The sequence below is a fragment of the Anabrus simplex genome, chromosome 2 (assembly GCF_040414725.1).
Source record: "Anabrus simplex isolate iqAnaSimp1 chromosome 2, ASM4041472v1, whole genome shotgun sequence".
In the NCBI taxonomy this organism is placed as follows: domain Eukaryota; kingdom Metazoa; phylum Arthropoda; class Insecta; order Orthoptera; family Tettigoniidae; genus Anabrus; species Anabrus simplex.
The window spans coordinates 287,157,285-287,172,327 of record NC_090266.1 but is presented as its reverse complement, the minus strand read 5'-3'; the positions used below and the strand labels follow the sequence as shown (position 1 = coordinate 287,172,327).

The 15,043-nt window shown below is 39.0% G+C and overlaps 1 protein-coding gene across 2 annotated transcripts in view; it reads left to right on the top strand.

Annotated features, from left to right (window-relative positions):
• yrt (erythrocyte membrane protein band 4.1-like yurt) overlaps positions 1 to 15,043 on the top strand; it is a 454,068-nt gene that overhangs the window by 191,189 nt on the left and 247,836 nt on the right. The gene's annotated exons all lie outside the window — the stretch shown is intronic.

Below are 15,043 nucleotides of genomic sequence, written 5' to 3'. Positions count from 1 at the left end.
CTCTTATACGCTCAGCGAGCCGATCTATCGGCTCGGGTGGTATTGCTTAATACACTCAGCGTGCCGATCTATCGGCTTTGTGTTCGGATGGCTGTATAAGTACCTTAATGGACCCCCAGATGTCAGGAAAAGACATCAATAGTAGCTTTTGGATTTAGTTTACACTTTTATCGAGAGATAGAGACACTAAGCTCACCTGTTTGGAACAAATGAAGTTATCAAACCGCGTATGTTCACCGCATGGCGAGTTGAAGTGTGCTGCTTGCGAGTACAGTCTCATTTAAGCTTCAAAATACGTGTTTTCCTTTGTTTTATTGTTTCCATTTAAATAATAGATTATTGTTAATTATATTTTGTTTATATTCTACATTTACTGGTGTTCTCAAGAGAATTTTAGTTTAACATTTCGTGTTATTAGATTTTCGTGCCACGAGTAGGCCTAATTTTTTTACATGGCTTGGCCAAGTTCTAGGCCAAATAATTCCGATGTTTTGGATTATTTAGATGCTTTAGACGATGACGGTGACGTTATAGCTGATATTGATTCGTATTTCAGTCCGACTCATTGGTTGAATGATCAGCGTTGAGGTCTTCGGTTCAGAGGGCCCGGGTTTGATTCGCGGCCAGGTCGGGAATTTTAATCGCCATTGATTAATTCTTCTGACCCGGGGCCTGTGTGTTTGTGTTTGTCCCAACACTTTCTTCTTCATATTCAGACAACACACTACACTACAAACTACCACGGTAACACGCGATAGTGATTACCTCCCCCCCATATAGGGTTGGTGTCAGCAAGGGCATCCGGCCATAAAACACGAGCCAAATCCACATGTGCGACACAGTTCGCACCCGTGACCCCACAGGTGTGGGAAAAGCTCTAGATAAAGAGGAAGTGATTCGGATTTTACAGGTACTGATGATGGGAGAATGTTTTCCAAAACACAAATGCTGACTCCGGAAGGTACGTGTACAGTTCTTTACGTCAGGTGCTATAACTCATGACTAAATAAGAATACAAAAAACAAAATTATATCATGTTATACAGAATTAAATGCTCTTATTTTCAGAATGACTGAACAACAGTATCACTAAAGAACATATTACTTTTTTAGTATTTAAAAACCGATTTTTATTTTTTGTAACATATTTTCAAATTTCAAAATTTATTTTGTATTAAAATATGCCATGAACAATTTTGGGATATTTTTTTCCTAAAATGATATTAAATAGCGTACTACTGTGATTTTTTTTCAATTTTGTAACTGGGGATTTCTTTATACGGCAGTTTTTTACATTTTAACATACACAATCATGAAAAATGGCCTGAGTGTTTTGGGCTTGACTGGTGAAAATAGCCTGAGAGCAAAAGGGTTAAGTAGTGTAGTTATCTTTTTCAATGTAGAAATAAAAACAAACCATTGATGGTAGACATGACTTTAATGAAGTACGTCTGAGTAGGCTCATTTTGTGATTAGCGCTGGTTTCTGCAGTTATAGATGTAGTACTATGTTTTCATTAATTTGTTTGATTTTTAATCATCTTGCTAGTTGATGTTTCTTGGATATTACCATATGTGTCAATTCAGTGATATTTCTTTTGTTTTAATAGTGGATGCTAGCAATTGCAGTTAATATCTATTTACGGAACACAAGAGTAAATAGTGCACCGGGCGAGTTGGCCGTGCGCGTAGAGGCGCGCGGCTGTGAGCTTGCATCCGGGAGATAGTAGGTTCGAATCCCACTATCGGCAGCCCTGAAGATGGTTTTACGTGGTTTCCCATTTTCACACCAGGCAAATGCTGGGGCTGTACCTTAATTAAGGCCACGGCCGCTTCCTTCCAACTCCTAGGCCTTTCCTATCCCATCGTCGCCATAAGACCTATCTTTGTCGGTGCGACGTAAAGCCCCTAGCAAAAAAAAAAAAAAAAAAAAAAGTAAATAGTGCAGTATGAACTGCAAATTTCATGGAAAGTCCAGTACAGTGTTGCGCTCATAGTTCATGCTGACTCTATTCCGACTGGGGCATAGACTTCTTCACCATGGTACCAATATCTAAAAAGAACTATTATTTTATTTATTTTTCTTCTTTCAAGTGGCAAAGTTAGGGCGCCTGGTCCTCTCTTACACTTAACCACATTGTCAACACTTTTCTGCAGATACTGTACATTAACTTATAATTTAGCAGAGTTGCATTATGCTAACACTCACATTCTCACTCTCACATGTGTGAAATGAATGAAATCCACAGCCTGTTTCCAGTCATTCGACTGGGTCAGGAATGGAATGAATTGAGACCCAATCTAGCGGCGAGGATAGGAACTGTGCCGGCTGTTGAAGCCTATCGCACACTTCTGGGGCAATGATTAACCCACCGGCTTACCTAACCGTCGAATCGACGGGGTAATGCAGCGCCCTGCTTTATCGATGGTAAAGGGAAGGTAGTACGTTATGAAATCAACAGATGGCATTACAACCATTCTTTATATCTGAAGGAAGTCTATTCCGCTGTATTTGAGTCATGTTTAGGGGATTAACCGCAAAAATTGAAGATAGCATTGAGCTGATGTCACGGGTGTTCAGTGAATAAAGATGAGCACGCGTGAGGCTATTGCCGAGCGAGAAGTCATGGATATTTTACTGAATAGTGATTGTGAAGAAGATTATGTATGTTCAGTTATCAGCCCTAAGGCTGGTTGGATCCTCAACAGCTTCGCCATCTGCTGTCATAGTTGGCCTAGGCATCACTGAAGAAGAGGCGTACTAGGAAAATGAGGAGTGAGGTAGTTTCCCGTTGCTTTCCTCACTGAGCCAGAAGTTGCTGTTACATATCAGTCTGCCAAGCCCACTGAAATGCATGCACCAACCGACCCTATGAGCAACATTTTCACACCATTCATAGCAGGGACTGGCTGCATAAGGAATGGCATTACTAGCATCGCTCATACCTCAGTCACTTTCATATTGTCAAAGTCAGGGTAAGACAGAGACAGATCAATGAAAGTAAAAAATTGCTCTAGCCTATACCAGAGGGTTCGAATCCCACTGTCGGCAGCCCTGAAGATGGTTTTGCGTGGTTCCTCATTTTCAAGCCAGGCAAATGCTAGGGCTGTACCTTAATTAAGACCATGGTCGCTTCCTTCCCACTCCTAGCCATATCCTATCTCATCATCACTATAAGATCTGTCTGTGTCGGTGCGATGCAAAGCAGATTGTTAAAAAAATACGCTGATGCCACAACTGGTGACGAAGGACGTGAGTAAAGGAATCACCTGGACCAATTCCCACGCGGCTAAACACCTTTTTAGTGATGCGAGTGATATGACTATTTACCAGTGCTTCCGATAATAAGTCAATGAGGAGTGTAAATTCATATTTAAATTGCATAGAAAATGTTATCATTCATTGTTAGGGCCCAGGTTTGAGACAAATTACAATTTTTCCCCCGTAAGAATAAGCATTATGTCCGTAATAAGTCTGGTGGTGTACAGCATAGGCCCTGCATATACATAACCTTGCATACAATCCATGTAGCATTTACAATACTGTTTATTCAATGTTTCAATAAAAGTGCTAAAATGACTGTGTCTGTTTTGTACCCTTGCATGAAAGTTAAACACGTAGAGTTAACGACACCAGAGACTCGGCAGAGGCAAGGCAATCTGTCGCATCGGATGCCTAGTTTAGAAAAGAGAAAGAAAATGGTATTAATTTACTGAGGGTAACTGAACGATCAGTTTCTTATATTTCTCATGTAGCGAAAGTTGAGGGATCTTCTCCATAGCGGCTCACTGGGAACAATCCGAATTTAATTTCAAGAAACCTATTTAAAAGGGTCATTAGACCTCACATTTTCAGTCCACCCCTACTCACAATTTCAATGAATGCCCGAGAAAATATGCTGAGCAATTTCGAACTTTTCTTCGTACTTCTAACAACGCTCACACTTGATTTCATTATTACGTCAACTATTTCAATCCACCTATAAAGTACCGTCAAACAAATGTCCTCTCATTTTACCATATCCCCACTCCCTGCCTTCACTCATACTGTACGTCCTTCTGGCGGTCGACATTCCTTGCACCTAGTCACTAGACCACGTGACTACTTTCACCCACATGGTCTACGTCAGGGATTGACTATTTCTCACGATCACGGGCCAAATTCTAAGTAAAGAGTAAAATAACTCTTACTCTCTTAACCAGACACCAGCAGAAAGCCGAAATAGTTCAATTAAAATATTTTATCCACTTTCATTATCATCCGAAGGGACTCACTACTGCATGACTGGCATTAACTCAGTTTACTCACATTCACTAAACAGAACTCTCTGCAGCCAAATGGTATTATTACACAATGTGTGTTGTGGAAAGTTTTTAAAAACTTGATTAAATCCCAATCTGGCATAAGCTATTGCTGAAAATCACATTTTATGATCTTCATGACAAATGGTACTTCATTTATCTTTTTATTTTACTATGTGTCCTTATACCTTTCTAGTCAGTGCAAAATTCTGAATTTAAAACAACTACTACAATTCTGTCAGCTTGTCTCAAGTTATTTTTAAGCTAGTTGGAGCCCCCATACGAGGTTCCATACTAGCTTTCGGTCGATGAGATGTTTTGAGAGCATAAACAATTCCTCGGGAATACTTCGACAAGAGTAAGAGCCTATATTTTCTCAAGTAGGCCTGAAGAATTTGAAGAAATTGTAAATGCTGTTTTCTGGGTATTTAACACCATTCCGCAATCTGGACCGTGATAATAGCCTATACAGGATAGAAACTGTATCTTTGGGTTACGAAGTCCCGAACTATATGTCTGACGTCTTAATTTGCGTTCACAACCATCTGCTCCTTGAGGAATTAACCTCATTCGGTCATATTATTTCTGAACAACGTATCTTGAATTCCGTGATTCTCTCGATGAAAATTACTCTGTATTTGAAATTTAATTTCGTTCTGAAGAGAAGTTAAATACAGATTTAAGTGACATGTCCCCCTTTTCACAGTAATAAATCATTCTCAACCCCAGATTAAACAATGGTTCAAAGATTTTGATGCTATTCACAAGTTAGTAAATCTCACCAGTAAGTTTTTATATAAGACAATTTTGTCAAATCATAGTAAATTCTGGAACATAGCCTCGATTCACATAACAAAATTAATACTGTATAACTTTTAAGTTTTTTCCGTCTATCGGAACACGAAAATAACACTTAGAACACTACAGCTTACCTGATTTCGTGTTTCGACAAATTGGAAAACTGAAAAGTTATACTGATTGAGTCGACACTGAAAAGGAATGGGTTCCTTCTTAAATTAAAATTAATAAAAGCCAGAAATGAGGATATTGCCTTTTTTCTCCAATGCAACTGATGAACCCACTGATTCCCAAGTCATGTCTGGCTCCATGGCTAAATGGTTAGCGTGCTGGTCTTCGGTCACCGGGGTCGCAGGTTCGATTTCCGGCCGGGTCGAGAATTTTAACCATCATTGGTTAATTTCGCTGGCACGGGGGCTGGGTGTATGTGTCGTTTTCATCATCATTTCATCCTCATCGCGACGTGCAGGTCGCCTAGGGGCATCAAATCAAAAGACCTGCACTTGGCCAGCCGAACATTTCCTTGGATTTTCCCGGCACTAAAAGCCATATACCATTTCATTTCCCTAGTAATTTCCTAAGGATCATTTCTATTACAAAAGGTGTATTTAAATTCCTATCACACACGTTGAAGGCTTGGCGGGGGGCCGAGTAGGTAACATTTCGAATAGGAGCCCATGACCGGAAACGTACCATTTTCCCCGCTAAAAGCCCTCAAGCCGAGCTCGATAGCTGCAGTCGCTTAAGTGCGGCCAGTATCCAGTGTTCAGGAGATAGTGGGTTCGAACCCCACTGTCGGCAGCCCTGAAGATGATTATAATATATCGGAAAGTTCTACCTGTGAATCTAGTGGTGTGGATACGTTGTCTGTGCTTAGTGAAGTTAGTGATAGTAATATGAGTCAAGAAGCAGATCTAAATATTACGAACGTAAATGTTCCGACGTACCGTAAAAATTACTAAGTGAGTTTATAGTGAATAGTTCATATATTTCACTGTAATGTAGCACATTCCATTGAAATGATTATTTTTGAGTATTTCTGTGAAAGTTTGAGAACGTTTTAGCCAGTAGTTGCAGTGATATTATCATTTAAGTGCAGTCTTGCATGGACCTTGTAAACACCAGCATTTAAATAGTAATTTAAAGATCCGGAACTGATGTTTATAAAGTAAGCGGATGGGTTAATGACTGACAGATGAAATGAAATGATATTGGAGAGTGCTGCTGGAATGAAAGATGACGGGAGAAAATGGAGTACCCGGAGAAAAATCTGTCTGGCCACCGCTTTGTCCAGTACAAATCTGACATGGAGTGACCGGGATTTGAACCATGGAACCCAGTGGTGTGAGGCCACCGCGCTGCCACCTGAGCCACAGAGGCTCATACTCACGTGTATATAGGGTGGTCATAAACAGCGTAACCAAGTATATGAGCGGTAGAGCGCTGGTCATACTGATAAGTAATTTGAAAAAATTACATCGATATCTCACGCCGTTGTCATTTTATCAGCTGCTGAAATTAGCCAATCAGGTTGTTTCGTGGATGAATTTAAATGGGCTTTACAAGGTGGTGTTGCCAAATCTGCACGTGGCTTGGTCGGGCTTGAGAGCCATGCCGAGGAATGAGCATCAAACACTAACACACTGTGGGTTTCAACCAGTGCCACCGTAGTGTGCTTGATGAGGGCCATTACAAGATATTAGAATCATTCCGTATTGACGGTTTTCACTTTACAATGGCGAAAAATGAGGGTATCCTCCTATTCAATACATCATATATTCCGTCATTAGACGGAGCAAACAAATTCAGACATGTTTCGGCTCGCTTGAGCCATCTTCAGTGAAAAAAATTAGGGGGTTGGAATAATTTACATAATATAAGTTGAAAAAATGCTAAAAAACATAATGAAAGAGTAAACAAAAAAACAAAAGAGAGCTTAGACGGAAAACAAAATTAGCACAAATATACACTATTTACATCAATATGCAGAGCAAAAAACTTACTGCGACAAAATTCAGTGAAGCAGGTGTTAATTTGAAATAATAATTGATACTAAAAACTGCGTTAACTTAAGAAACAAGGGAATGAGAAAACAAATGATGCAGATGGAAACAAATGATAGTAGCGCATGGTGAGGTTGTGGACCTCATAGTTTACAAATTATTGGTTTAAAAATGACAAAACAGTTTGAATTTGCTGTCAAAATCATCCTAGTGGAAACCCATCACATCAAATTGGTCAGGAGGAGAGCGGGAGCAAACATTTTTGAGAGAAACCAAGCCTGAATTAACCTGCAGGCGAAAAGCCTGTGACAAGGAGAAAAAACACCATGAAATTTAAGACTTTAGAAATAGCAGCATTCTCAATATCTTCTCAATCTAGCGGTCCCTTTCTTCATTATTGTTTCATAATGTTGGCTGGTGTTTTGCCTTATGATAGAGGGGTCGGAAGGGCCGCATATAAAAGTATGAGAAGCTGTGTTAGGTAGAAGACAGATGCATAGTAAATTGTAGTAATCTAGTGGAAACCGTCAGTGAAGTTCTAATCTGTAATGGAAAAAAATGAGGTTGTATGAGAAACATGGGTTGATAAGTAAAAAGTGTGGAATGGTTGTGAAGAAAGCTTAAAACTTACGGTGTGCAGTAGGTGGTTGTCCTCTCTAGTGGCCTGGCTTTCTCAAAGTAACGGTCTCGTTCGCGTGATCGAGTCTATTGTTGGTTCGGCTGTGTTTGCTAGGATGGAAGGAGCGGAGGGGGAAGGGGAGGTGCAGGGCTGGTTTGAGGAAGGGAGGGGTGTTGAGTTGGAGAGATGGAGGTGGGTTTGTTTGGCAAATATAAGGAATGAATGTTTCAAGAGGATGTTAGTTTACTCGCTGACTTCTAAAGCTCGAATGGTGTAGCCTTCACAAAGTGATGGTCTCGGTCGCGTGATCGAGTCTATTGTTGGTTTGGCTGTGTTTGCTAGGTTGGAAGGAGCGGATTGGGAGGGTTGGTGTGAGGAAGGGCGGGGGGGGGGGAGTGGTGGTGAGTCGGGGAGATGGAGGTGGGGTTTGTTTGTGTTATGGAAATTCTGACAAATGTATGGAATGAATGTTTCAAGTAGAATGTTCTTTTTCTCGCTGACTTCATTTAAATTGTGAGTGGGGTTCATAAACTGATCTAAATCGATGTGGATGCTCTCGAGAATGTTGAGCAAGGTGCCTTTTTGCTCATAATGCAAGATCTTCAGGTCTTTATCTATTGAAGTGTATTCGTGGCTGGATGCTTTATGGTGTTCGCTCATAGCTGAAAAACGATTATATTTGAGAGCGTTGCGATGTTCGGCGTATCTTATGACGAAATTGCGGCCTGTTTGACCTATGTAGCTGGAATTACAGGATTGGCACTTTAATTTGTAAACTCCGGAGTTCAAATATTTGTTGTTGATGTTGCTATTGTTATTGTTGACAGTGTGTGGATTGAAAATGAGTTTGGAGTTGGTGTGGGAGGTTCTGTAAGCTATTTTGATGCTGTGTTTCTTGAAAATATTAGAAATTTGGTAAATGCTACTATTATTGAAAGTGAATGTGGAAAATTTTTCTTTTGGAGCGGAATCTTTTACTAGGGTAGTCTTGGGTCTGCTTTTGTATCTATTGATGATTCTGTTGATGAAGGTTCTATTGAAACCATTGTGTTCTGCAATGTTGTAGATGGTATTAATTTCTTTTTTGTAATTCTTGCGAGATAAAGGGATAGTTAATGCTCTGAGGACCATGCTATTGTAAGCTGCTTTTTTATGTATGTCTGGGTGCACAGAGGTCTGATGGATGGTATTGATGGTATGGGTGGGTTTCCTGTATATATTGAAGGATAAAGTGTTGTTGCTGTTGCGCATAATGGTTAAGTCCAGGTAATTAAGGGCTTTATTGTTTTCTGACTCTATGGTGAATTTTATATGTGGGTCAATAGAGTTGAGAAATCCAAGTACTGTGTTGCTGTTAGTAACGTGGGAGTCTAAAATAACAAAGGTGTCATCTACAAAGCGTGTCCAGTGTTGAATGCCATTGATCTTGCCAATGATGTGAGAATGTTCTAAATGATCAATGTAGATGTCTGCAAGGATTCCTGAAGCTGGTGACCCCATGGGAAGACCTATCTGTTGGTAAATGACATTATTGAAAGTGAAGAAATTGTTGTTCAAAGTAAATTCCAGAATTCGAATAAATTCATCTACTTCGCCTATACTTAAATTGCTGAATTTGGAGAGATTGTTTTTGATCAATTGTACGGTGCTGTTAACGGGAACATTAGCGTACATGTTAGTAATATCAAAAGAATGAAGAGTGTGGTGTTTGGATAAATTAAAGTGTTTGATCTTATTGCAGAATTCTAAGGAGTTCTTTACTGATGTGTTGGCTTGAAAACGATAGTGTGACTTGAGAAATTTGTGAATGAATCGAGATACTTCATAGGTCGGACTGTTTCTGAAATTGATAATGGGTCTTATGGGGATGTCTGTTTTATGGATCTTGGGTAGCGCTTTGGCTGTGGGAAGTTTCGGATTCATAATAATCATTTTGGATTTTTCAAGGTCATTAAACAGAAATGAAATGTTCTTGATGATGGTTTTCAGGTCTCTTTGTATTTTATTATTTATTTATTTATAGTATTTATGGAATGCTCTTTCAAAAACAAAAACAATACTTAGCAAACATAACAACTCAAATAACACAAGGCCTAATGATTTTCTCCAACCTGTAGTAAACTTAAGTAAAATCATTCTTGATGCCGATGATCTTGATGTGCTGAGCAAGGGACCTAAACATAATTGGGGTAATCCTTCTAACCGTGATAATTTAATTTCCACCATAGCTGAATCTGAATTGGCCATTAATAAATTACCAATAAATATACAAGAAGAGGTCCGATATGAAGTCAAACACAAGCTATCTTCCATCCTCAATCAACAACAAACCATTAAACCCAACACAGTGCACGTAGCTAAAGTAAACAAACTTAAGAAAAAAGTGAAACAAAACGACTTAATTATAACAAAAGCCGACAAAGGAAATGCTACCGTAATCATGGACAAAAGTGACTATGTTAATAAAGCACACACGTTTTTTGCAGACAACAACTTCATAACCTCTAAAAAAGATCCAACTAATAAAATACAAAGAGACCTAAAAACCATCATCAAGAACATTTCATTTCTGTTTAATGACCTTGAAAAATCCAAAATGATTATCATGAATCCGAAACTTCCCACAGCCAAAGCGCTACCCAAGATCCATAAAACAGACATCCCCATAAGACCCATTATCAATTTCAGAAACAGTCCGACCTATGAAGTATCTCGATTCATTCACAAATTTCTCAACTCACACTATCGTTTTCAAGCCAACACATCAGTAAAGAACTCCTTAGAATTCTGCAATAAGATCAAACACTTTAATTTATCCAAACACCACACTCTTCATTCTTTTGATATTACTAACATGTACGCTAATGTTCCCGTTAACAGCACCGTACAATTGATCAAAAACAATCTCTCCAAATTCAGCAATTTAAGTATAGGCGAAGTAGATGAATTTATTCGAATTCTGGAATTTACTTTGAACAACAATTTCTTCACTTTCAGTAATGTCATTTACCAACAGATAGGTCTTCCCATGGGGTCACCAGCTTCAGGAATCCTTGCAGACATCTACATTGATCATTTAGAACATTCTCACATCATTGGCAAGATCAATGGCATTCAACACTGGACACGCTTTGTAGATGACACCTTTGTTATTTTAGACTCCCACGTTACTAACAGCAACACAGTACTTGGATTTCTCAACTCTATTGACCCACATATAAAATTCACCATAGAGTCAGAAAACAATAAAGCCCTTAATTACCTGGACTTAACCATTATGCGCAACAGCAACAACACTTTATCCTTCAATATATACAGGAAACCCACCCATACCATCAATACCATCCATCAGACCTCTGTGCACCCAGACATACATAAAAAAGCAGCTTACAATAGCATGGTCCTCAGAGCATTAACTATCCCTTTATCTCGCAAGAATTACAAAAAAGAAATTAATACCATCTACAACATTGCAGAACACAATGGTTTCAATAGAACCTTCATCAACAGAATCATCAATAGATACAAAAGCAGACCCAAGACTACCCTAGTAAAAGATTCCGCTCCAAAAGAAAAATTTTCCACATTCACTTTCAATAATAGTAGCATTTACCAAATTTCTAATATTTTCAAGAAACACAGCATCAAAATAGCTTACAGAACCTCCCACACCAACTCCAAACTCATTTTCAATCCACACACTGTCAACAATAACAATAGCAACATCAACAACAAATATTTGAACTCCGGAGTTTACAAATTAAAGTGCCAATCCTGTAATTCCAGCTACATAGGTCAAACAGGCCGCAATTTCGTCATAAGATACGCCGAACATCGCAACGCTCTCAAATATAATCGTTTTTCAGCTATGAGCGAACACCATAAAGCATCCAGCCACGAATACACTTCAATAGATAAAGACCTGAAGATCTTGCATTATGAGCAAAAAGGCACCTTGCTCAACATTCTCGAGAGCATCCACATCGATTTAGATCAGTTTATGAACCCCACTCACAATTTAAATGAAGTCAGCGAGAAAAAGAACATTCTACTTGAAACATTCATTCCATACATTTGTCAGAATTTCCATAACACAAACAAACCCCACCTCCATCTCCCCGACTCACCACCACTCCCCCCCCCGCCCTTCCTCACACCAACCCTCCCAATCCGCTCCTTCCAACCTAGCAAACACAGCCAAACCAACAATAGACTCGATCACGCGACCGAGACCATCACTTTGTGAAGGCTACACCATTCGAGCTTTAGAAGTCAGCGAGTAAACTAACATCCTCTTGAAACATTCATTCCTTATATTTGCCAAACAAACCCACCTCCATCTCTCCAACTCAACACCCCTCCCTTCCTCAAACCAGCCCTGCACCTCCCCTTCCCCCTCCGCTCCTTCCATCCTAGCAAACACAGCCGAACCAACAATAGACTCGATCACGCGAACGAGACCGTTACTTTGAGAAAGCCAGGCCACTAGAGAGGACAACCACCTACTGCACACCGTAAGTTTTAAGCTTTCTTCACAACCATTCCACACTTTTTACTTATCAACCCATGTTTCTCATACAACCTCATTTTTTTCCATTACAGATTAGAACTTCATTGACGGTTTCCACTAGATTACTACAATTTACTATGCATCTGTCTTCTACCTAACACAGCTTCTCATACTTTTATATGCGGCCCTTCCGACCCCTCTATCATAAGGCAAAACACCAGCCAACATTATGAAACAATAATGAAGAAAGGGACCGCTAGATTGAGAAGATATTGAGAATGCTGCTATTTCTAAAGTCTTAAATTTCATGGTGTTTTTTCTCCTTGTCACAGGCTTTTCGCCTGCAGGTTAATTCAAGCTTGGTTTCTCTCAAAAATGTTTGCTCCCGCTCTCCTCCTGACCAATTTGATGTGATGGGTTTCCACTAGGATGATTTTGACAGCAAATTCAAACTGTTTTGTCATTTTTAAACCAATAATTTGTAAACTATGAGGTCCACAACCTCACCATGCGCTACTATCATTTGTTTCCATCTGCATCATTTGTTTTCTCATTCCCTTGTTTCTTAAGTTAACGCAGTTTTTAGTATCAATTATTATTTCAAATTAACACCTGCTTCACTGAATTTTGTCGCAGTAAGTTTTTTGCTCTGCATATTGATGTAAATAGTGTATATTTGTGCTAATTTTGTTTTCCGTCTAAGCTCTCTTTTGTTTTTTTGTTTACTCTTTCATTATGTTTTTTAGCATTTTTTCAACTTATATTATGTAAATTATTCCAACCCCCTAATTTTTTTCACTGAAGATGGCTCAAGCGAGCCGAAACATGTCTGAATTTGTTTGCTCCGTCTAATGACGGAATATATGATGTATTGAATAGGAGGATACCCTCATTTTTCGCCATTGTAAAGTGATGAGGGCCATGCCTATCAGGAAGGAGGTCCTTGTTCAACTCCCTCCCCTGGAGGAATTTATTTCTCCTATTGGCGTTTTCAAGCTGCTCATAAACCATGAGCAGATTTAGCAACACTGCCTTCGAAGCCCATCTGAAATTGCCCGCGAAGCGATCTGATTGGCTAACTTCAGCAGCTGATAAATTGACAATGGCGCGAAATATACATGTATTTTTTTCCAATTTCCTATCAGTATGACAAGCGTTCTAGCACTCATATAGGGTTGTGGCACTATATATCGAACACTTAAGGTTATCTCTATGAATTATTGATCAGTAGGTTTTCCCAGTGAAGAACGGAGCTCTGAAATAGTTATTAAACCTTAATGGAACATCCCCTGGTTGCAACTACCTTGTTTAGACTTTTAAAATGTATAATTTGTAGGCTCGAGACGCCCTTAAATGCAACAGTTGTATTCCTTCATATATCGAACGGTCTTTGTTATATATCGATCAGTGAGGTCTTATTTATCGAACATTATTTTTATATATCAAACGGCAAGGTTTTAAATGGAAAATTCTAAATTCCCATGGAGGGAATTAGATATTTTTCACCAATAGAGCATGTCAAAAATATATTAGATGTAAGGCTTTTCAGGCGTTAATAGAGCAAACACCTGAAAAGCCTTACATCTGATATAAGGTTTTAAATACCGAACAGAAATATTTATTTTAAATCACTTTACTTTAGACATTATAGGATTATAATAACATGACCAAACAGAATGATTCTTAAATATAAATCACGAAAGTAGAGGAGGCAATATTAATACACATTAAAATATCCTGGAAAACAAAAAGAAAAAAAAAAAAGAAAAAACACGCACGCACACACACACGCACGCACACACTTATTAACTAGGCCTATAAATACAAGAGAAATACAGTCCATCGCCATTCACGCACTCAGCTGTACAGTGCACACATCAGCCGTAGCTTTTAACGGATAATCTCTTCAAGATTTCTTGAATTTATTTAAGTGGAAATTGACACACACACGCGCGCGTGCGTGCGCACACACACACACACACCCCCGTGTGTGTGTCCTGTCAGGTGAACTTAAAAAAGAACAAAGTGATATCTGAAGATTTATCAAATTATGATACTCCTTTAAATATATCAGTAAAGCCATTTATGCATTACAGTGAAGTTTTTAACACTCATTGTGAAATTTAACTCTTCTCAAGCAGATGCTTTTTTGGCTCTGAGCAGAATATTTTTTCAAAATTTTAAAATATATAGAATATATTTTTCATGCACTATATTTAATTATACCAAAACTGTATTACACTTACCTGTTGGTAGTGGAAGGTTGAACAGCATCTGTTGGTTGTAAAGTAGAATTTTCTTATTTTATATCCATACATTTAGTGCCTTAATGGCACAAGTCACTGCAATTTACATATATACACTATACAATTTTTCTACAAAACGCACAACACTTTCGCAGCTTTTTAGAAATGTTGTAAAGTGTGGTACACCTCAAAGCATCTATCGGGCTGCGGAAAAGGCTTCTGGTTGCAGGTTTTGCAGTAATAAATTGTTTCCTTGCATAGCCCTTTTTTTTTTTTTACACGATTCAAGCTATGGAACCTTTCTCCCTCCTAGCCATAAAGTGAGGGAGTCCATTCTGGGGGACTAAAAGAGGGCCTTCCCCTTTTGGAACACCCCTCCCTTTGCTTGGAGGTCACCCTGTTCCAGGACCAGTGACTCAGCAAGTCGCTGCCTCAACTTTCTATGCGTAATTGGTTCAGAGTTACAGTTTTTCTGGACCATGACATACAGCAGATATGAGGTGACAATGCATATCTTAAGGAGCCAGAAGAACATTTTTTTATACCACTTTATTGTCCTACGCATGA